This window comes from Myotis lucifugus, unplaced genomic scaffold (assembly GCF_000147115.1).
Source record: "Myotis lucifugus unplaced genomic scaffold, Myoluc2.0 scaffold_128, whole genome shotgun sequence".
Taxonomy (NCBI): Eukaryota; Metazoa; Chordata; class Mammalia; order Chiroptera; family Vespertilionidae; genus Myotis; species Myotis lucifugus.
This window is the reverse complement of record NW_005871176.1, coordinates 516,164-523,254: the sequence shown is the minus strand read 5'-3', so window position 1 is coordinate 523,254 and position 7,091 is coordinate 516,164. Positions and strand designations below refer to the sequence as shown.

The following is a 7,091-nucleotide window of genomic DNA, read 5'->3' as shown; positions in this document are numbered from 1 at the left end:
GCCTGAAAGACCCGCGTCGGCGTACCAGATATCGCGAGATGATCTGACTGCTTCCGTTTCTACCAGTTTTTTTCAGTTGGTCGTCAAGGTGACGGGTTGCTGGGAGGCCCGAGGTGACCCTGACCTTGGAGCCGCGCCTACCTAAGGGTTGTGAGGCTGACAGGTTTCCTAGCTGGCACCCAGAGCCCTGTCTGGAAGGTCCTTGTTCCGCACCAACTCCCGACGTGGGCCCTGGAAATTCCCAAGACAAGTGAGGGCACAGCGCGTGATTTATTCATTCATTTAACTTCCTCACCTTCACTTTTCCTATTGCAATGAAACTTCCACCTGCACCACTTACATAGGAACTGCTCTGGCAAGGTCACCTACTGCCAATCCAATGGAGGCGTTTTGGAACTCTGTACAGCATTGGACACAACTGCTCCCACCTTCCTCATCCTCCTTGTCTCTGCCTTCTCTTTATTCGTTTGGACACGCAGTGCACTAGTCTTTCCTGGTCCTCTGGCTCTTCTCTTTGGATGTTCTTCCGGGGCTGCGTTTTCTCTGCCGGCTGCTTAAAGGGTGTTGTTTCAGCCCCGCCCGCGTGGCTCAGGGGTTGAGCATTGACCTATGACCCAGGAGGTCAGGGTTCAATTCCAGGCTAGGGCACATGCCCCGGGTTGTGGGCTCGGATCTCCAGTGTGGGGCTTGCAGGAGGCAGCCAACAATCAATGATTTTCATCATTGATGTTTCTGTCTTCCTCTCCCTTCCTCTCTGAAATCAATAAAAGTATTTTTTTTAAAAAAGAAGAGTGTTGTTTTGCAGGGCTCCTTCCATCAGTGCTCTGAGTAATTGCACAACTGTCAAATTCTACATATCAAATGTCTACCCCAAGCTTCCCATTCTTAATTCAGCCTCCTTGCTGGTATAACTGATTTTAGTCTTCCTTCCTCATTTTCATCCTCCATCCTACAAACAAATATCAATTTGACCCTATTATTCCTTTGATTAGATGACTCCCATACATCTATTGGATATATCCAAGCTTCAACAAGTCCATTCTAAGAAGCCTACCTTAAGAGACCTTAGAGCCCCCTTCATCATTTTGTTGTCCCAGGAGCTTGCCTACTCCTATAATTTGCTACATTGTATTGAAATATCTCCTTATAGAAGTTTATATCTAGGAAAACTAGAAGCTCATTAAGAGCCTGGGCTGCCCCTTCCCCACCTGCACACTCCGAGTTCAGAGTGCAATGCCTTGGGCAGTCAGATCTTCTATGAAAGATTTGTTGAACTGAATCAAATTCATTCGCCCATTTATTTTTTTCGTCTGTCTTTGGCAACTTTAACAGCAGAACTGCTGCATTAGTCCTTGCTATATGGGGCCCCTTCTTCCAAGAAGGCTTCTTCCATGGCCACCCTTCTTCTAGCACTCATCTGAGCTACATATCAGATTGTATTGAAACTGTGTGTCTCTTGGATGTGACTGTGAGCTCCTTGAGAACGGAGGCTGTGCTTTGCTGGATCCCCCACAACTAGCAAAGAACCTGGTATATATTGGATTTTCAATAAATGCTTTTTGAATGGATGTAAGAATAAATGGATGTATAAATAAATGTTTGATTGAATGAGGAAGAGAAAAAAGTCTTTGTCCCGGAAGAACTTTATAGTGTAGCATTTATGTTGAAATGGAAAAGGAAACTTAACTTCACTAAATACCTCTGATGTGTCACAAGTAGCACCAGGCATCTCATATAATTCATTTTTCCTCACAGCAGGTTGAGATTAATGTATTTTTACAGATTTGGAAACTGAGTATCAGGGAAATTAAGTAATGTGGAAGATGCATTGAATAGATTTAGAAACAGACAGAGGCATTTTTATTGGATCCAAGAGAGCTGTAAAGTTTTGTGGAAGGCAGAGAGCAAATTACAAAAGCAATCAGAGGCAGATGGTATAGTATGAAGTCTGGAGCCAGGCTGTCTGGGTTCAGATCCCAGCTTTGCCATTTCCTAGCTCTGTATCTATCATTCTCTTTCCATGGTTCTTTTTCCAATACGATGTTTTATTCACTGCTATATCCCTAGCCGGAGAACATTATCTGACACATAGTATCTGCTTGATAAATGTGTGTTGGTTGAGTGAATAAAATAAATGAAAACTCTGGAGGTTTGATAGTTCTTGGAAAACAAAGACCAATACAAGTGAGAACAATATTTAAAAAAATAGCAATACACACATTATAATTTTTTTTACATTCAAAATGTTAAAAAACACACAGATATCTTGGTGCTAGAGAAGGGAGTTACAAATATGAAAAGGGGGAAAGCATGAAAAAACTCTTTGCTGTTGGACTGGAATTCAATGTATGAGTATGAACACATGGCACTTAATATAATAGAAAGAGATATAAAAGTGTGTGTGTGTGTGTGTGTGTGTGTGTGTGTGTATTTCCTGATCTTGTTTGCTGAGAGGCCCTGAAGGCAATGACACACCCGTAGCAATAAGCAAGCCTAGATCTTGGCTCTAAATACCATTCTCTACTAATAGAATCTAGGGCTCTTTGGAAAAACAACTGAGAGTCCAGAGCTGGAGTAAAGAAAATATGGGATGACCCTGGAACAACTTCTTGTGTCACAAAGTAAAGAAGTATTTATTTTATTTTTTTAAATATATATTTTTATTGACTTCATAGAGGAAGGGAGAGGGAGTGAGAGTTAGAAACACCAATGAGAGAGAATCATTCATTGGCTACCTCCTGCATGCCCCCAATTGGGGATCGAGCAGCAATCCAGGCATGTGCCCTTAACCGGAATCGAACCCAGGACCCTTCAGTTTGCAGGCCCACGCTCTATCCACTGAGCCAAACTAGCTGGGGCATAAAGAAATATTTAAAGGATGATAGTATCATGTCAAAATGTTTCAATAACTGCAATCTGCCTGAAGTAGTACTTGGTTCCCAGTTGGAACTCTGCGTAAGTCATTATTATTATCATTAGGAATTCTCTAACGTGTATGGAACAAGTTTCACAAAAATAGAAGTTGCATTTCAAGTGGGTTAAGACAGTCTTGTAATAAAGCAATTTCACAAGGGAGCCAGCATCTTTTTACACTGGAGAGAAGAAAAGTGAAAAAGCAAAAACTGTCTCCTAAGTACACTGATTTTAGTCCCAGCTGGTTAATCAACTCAACATAAGCTCTTTGTTTAGTTTACTAGGTTGTAAATCCAGCTTCATTAACACAGATTAGAATATTTTATAGCATAGCACCTGCATAAAGGACTTTTAGATTCCAGTGGGATTTTTTTTCAGTTTCTCTTCAATTAAACACTAATTCTTTTATTTTTTTAAAAACTAATTCTTAAAGAGAGATTCACATTTTTTTGTTTCATATCTTCTTTCTCCAAGAGGGGTCTTATACTGTTTTGCACCTTCAGTAATGTGTCCAGAGTCAAACAGCTTCTTTGTTTGGTTCCAAAGTCCAGACGCCCCTCCCCCCCCCTTTTTCTTACTCGTGCAGGTAATATAACAAGCATACAGAAAAGTGCTAAAGACAAATACAATGCAACAAATAAATTGTTTTAAAATGAACATCACTAGCACGTCAGGAGCCCACTCGCCAGTGTGTCCTCTGTCAGGTCATAGCCCTTCCTCCCTGCTAGCATAACCACTATCCTGACTCTTTGTTACTCATTAACAATATGGTTTAATTTTACCTGTTTTTGAAATTTCCATAAATAGAATCACACAGTCTATATCAGTGATGGCGAACTTATGACACACGAACTCATTTTTTTGGTTGATTTTTCTTTGTTAAATGGCATTTAAATATATAAAATAAATATCAAAAATATAAGTCTTTGTTTTACTATGGTTGCAAATATCAAAAAATTTCTATTTGTGACACGGCACCAGAGTTAAGTTAGGGTTTTTCAAAACGCTGACACGCCGAGCTCAAAAGGTTCGCCATCACTAGTCTATATGGTATTTGGCTTATTTTGCCCATTATTATGCTTTAAGATTCATCCATGTTGCTGTGAGTATGGTTCATTCTTGTTTCATTGTTATACAGTATTACGTTACATTCTGTAGTTTTAAGTCATCCAGTTTGCGGTACTAACCTAGCAGGGAACACACTAGATTGGCTATCAGGAGAGCTGGTTCCCAGTCTACTCTGCGGCTAACCGGTGGGTGTGTACATGTAGCTCTCATCAAATGGGCCTCCCTATCAGCTCTTCCTTCAAATCCTTGCATTTGCTTCTTCCCCTTATACCTTTGGGCCTAATGCTGGTAATGGCTCCCACTGTTACTTCAAGGTATTACCATCCCTCTTGCTTTGGAAATAGTAACTTCATTAAATTTCCATTTTCCCATTTTGACTGTACCACGTGTTTCCTGCCAGGACCCTGACTTCTAAACCTAGGAGAGGTCCTTTCCCCACCTCTATTCCCTACCTGGCCCTACCCATCCCCTTGTTTCCATCCTAGTGCATATCACAATTTGCAATTGTCTTCTCTATTTATTTACTCCTGTCCTCTCACCACCCTCAACCCATTTCTCCCACCAGATGGTAAGTTTCATTGAACAGGGACTTCACTTGTCTCATTATCATTATACTAGAGGCCTGATGCACAAAATTCGTGCAAGGGGCTCAGCCCTCGCAAGCCCCGGCTTCATCCAGAAGGTCATCCAGTCTAATTAGCATATTACGCTTTTATTATTATAGATTCCTAGTGCTAGCATAGTGTCTGGTACCTTGCAAGCATTTACTTAATATTTCTTGAATGAATGTACGAATCAATCAACGCACAAGGAGCAGGAATGATGTCTTTTTCAACTTTACATCACCAGCACTAGCCAAACCAGGTACTAAGTGGTGTTTAATTGATGTTCTGTGTTCTTTTTTTTTTCATGTGTCAGTACTTTTAATGTTGTATACATAAAATTATAGTAAAAAGATGACTATGAACAAGATGTAGCCCCTCCATTTCCATGGTCAGCTCACTGCATTACAGTAAACCAAGTTTATATTCCACCATCAAGTGTGGTTCTCCCATTAGTTCACTTTGTGATGGGTCATTAAGAATATCTTCAAATCCAATAGTGTCATCATTGCCCCTCAAAATATCCAGTGAAAGGTTTGAGCTTGGGAGAAATGGAAGACGCTGAACCTGTTGCACTGCCTTGAATTCCATTTGCAATTTTAGTGGAGCAAATAGACCCTGGATGTTTCTCAGTGTGGAAAAATTCATTGTATCTTGGTTGAGCTGGAAATTTTTTTCTGATAATTCAAGAGGATGACTGGGTAAAAGTTCATGTTTCACACAAGAAAAACCTTTTCGAAGAAGATCATGACTTTCAAAAGGTCTACTTGCTGGTAGCTCAGTAACTGGAATACTGTCCTTTAGCTGAGATCCAAGTCCTCTGGTATTCATCTTTAGCTCACTCTGCAAACAGCCTCTCCAGCCCGGTCGATGTTCTGTGTTCTCATGTGGCCTGCCTTTGAAGCCAGTGGGCCCCCGTGTGGGACACAAGCTTAAAAGTAACAACCAGAGAGGATTAAACTGTAGCTTTGTGCTCAGTATATGTTTGAATTGACCTTAGAGAGAGTTTGAGTCTGAGGGAATGCTTAGAAAGTGCATTGGAAGCCACATTTTCTGCATTTACCTGCAGTTGAAGGTACACTCAAACTCCGGATACATGGATTTGTGAAAGAGCATGAGTTTGAAAAAAATAGCTTCACTGAATGAGTTTGGATTTAAGCATGGGAGCTTGAGAGTGAGAGTTGGTGTGAGTGAGAGTTGGTGCAAGTATAATAATCATAGTTGGAGTATTAATATTTCAAAGGCCAACCAAAACCATACATTTGTTCACAATACAGCTCCCCTGGCTAATTTAATGTCAAGTTAGCTTTGATTTTTACCCGGATTATATGAACTCAGCCATAATGAGGTTACTGGCTATCACTTGCCCATTCTGTCTGGTTAATAAAAAAAAATAAATAAATAAGGATTTCTTGGTCAGTGCAATTTGTTTGGTAGAGAAAATATTTCTAAATATGGGATCCAAGGTTGAGGGGAGGCATTCTTGGCAGAAAATATGCTAGGTAACCTTTTCTTAATTTCTCTGTCTCACAGAAGAGATGGGTGTTTTAGCCCTGAACTGGCACTTAGATCTGTCTGCTTCTAAAGTCACACTTTTACCTGGGAAGTTGGTGGGCGGGTTTCAGAGGGTCTTTCCATGAAACCTTGAAACGCTATATAAATATTTATGTATGAGTGCATATCTTTTTTTCTTCCTTGAGTCCATAGCTTTCCTCAGACTCTTAGAGGAACCAAGAATTCAAAGAAGGTTAAGAACTACAGTGGGGCCTTGACTTACGAGTTTAATTCGTTCCGAGACCGAGCTCGTTAAGGAGCTCGTTAAGGAGCTCGTTAACTCAAATTACTCTATCAACTCAATGCAAAAAATCGGCCACTGGTTAGTCGGGACACTCGTAAGCCAAGTCCCCACCGTATTGACTTGGAGCCAAACACAGGTCTTGGGGAGGATGCCAGTCCCTCCAGCAGAGGGCAGTGGCGCCCACATTCACTGACCTCTTTGACCTCACAACATTGGTTATCAAGAGATCTGAGAGGTTGAGCCAGGTAGGCCTGAGCCAAGAGTATCAAAAGAGAACACCGACCTGCCCCTGTTCTTCCTGTTGGGTTGGTTTTGAAATCCCATTTCCAACCCGCAGTTGGCTATATAAGCTCTCAAACAGTGGCTCTAGGGAAGACCATCTTCTCCCATCAACTTTCACTGGAAAATTCTTCTCAGGGACAGACACTTTTCTGAGCTCTGTGGCTCCTTTGTCACTGCTGGTTTTTCTTGCTTCCTTTGTGGACATGGTTAGACCACCAGAACACACACTGATTCAGAGGCCCTGGTTGGAAGACATTTTTCAGTGGAAACATGAATGAACTGACTCTGATTCTCAGTTGGATGCCTATGCCTATGGAAAAATCACTTCGCTCCTTCATGAACATTCAAAGCCTTTGAGAACAGTTTCACTCCCCCTTCAAGTCTTTTGTTCCTCTCCCATATATAAGGTCTCCTTGTTGGCCAAACTA

General features: G+C 41.2%; 1 pseudogene; it reads right to left on the bottom strand.

Annotated features, from left to right (window-relative positions):
- Positions 1-4,946: 4,946 nt before the first annotated feature.
- Positions 4,947-5,447, bottom strand: LOC102428296 (annotated as a pseudogene).
- Between the last annotated feature and the right edge of the window lie 1,644 nt (positions 5,448-7,091).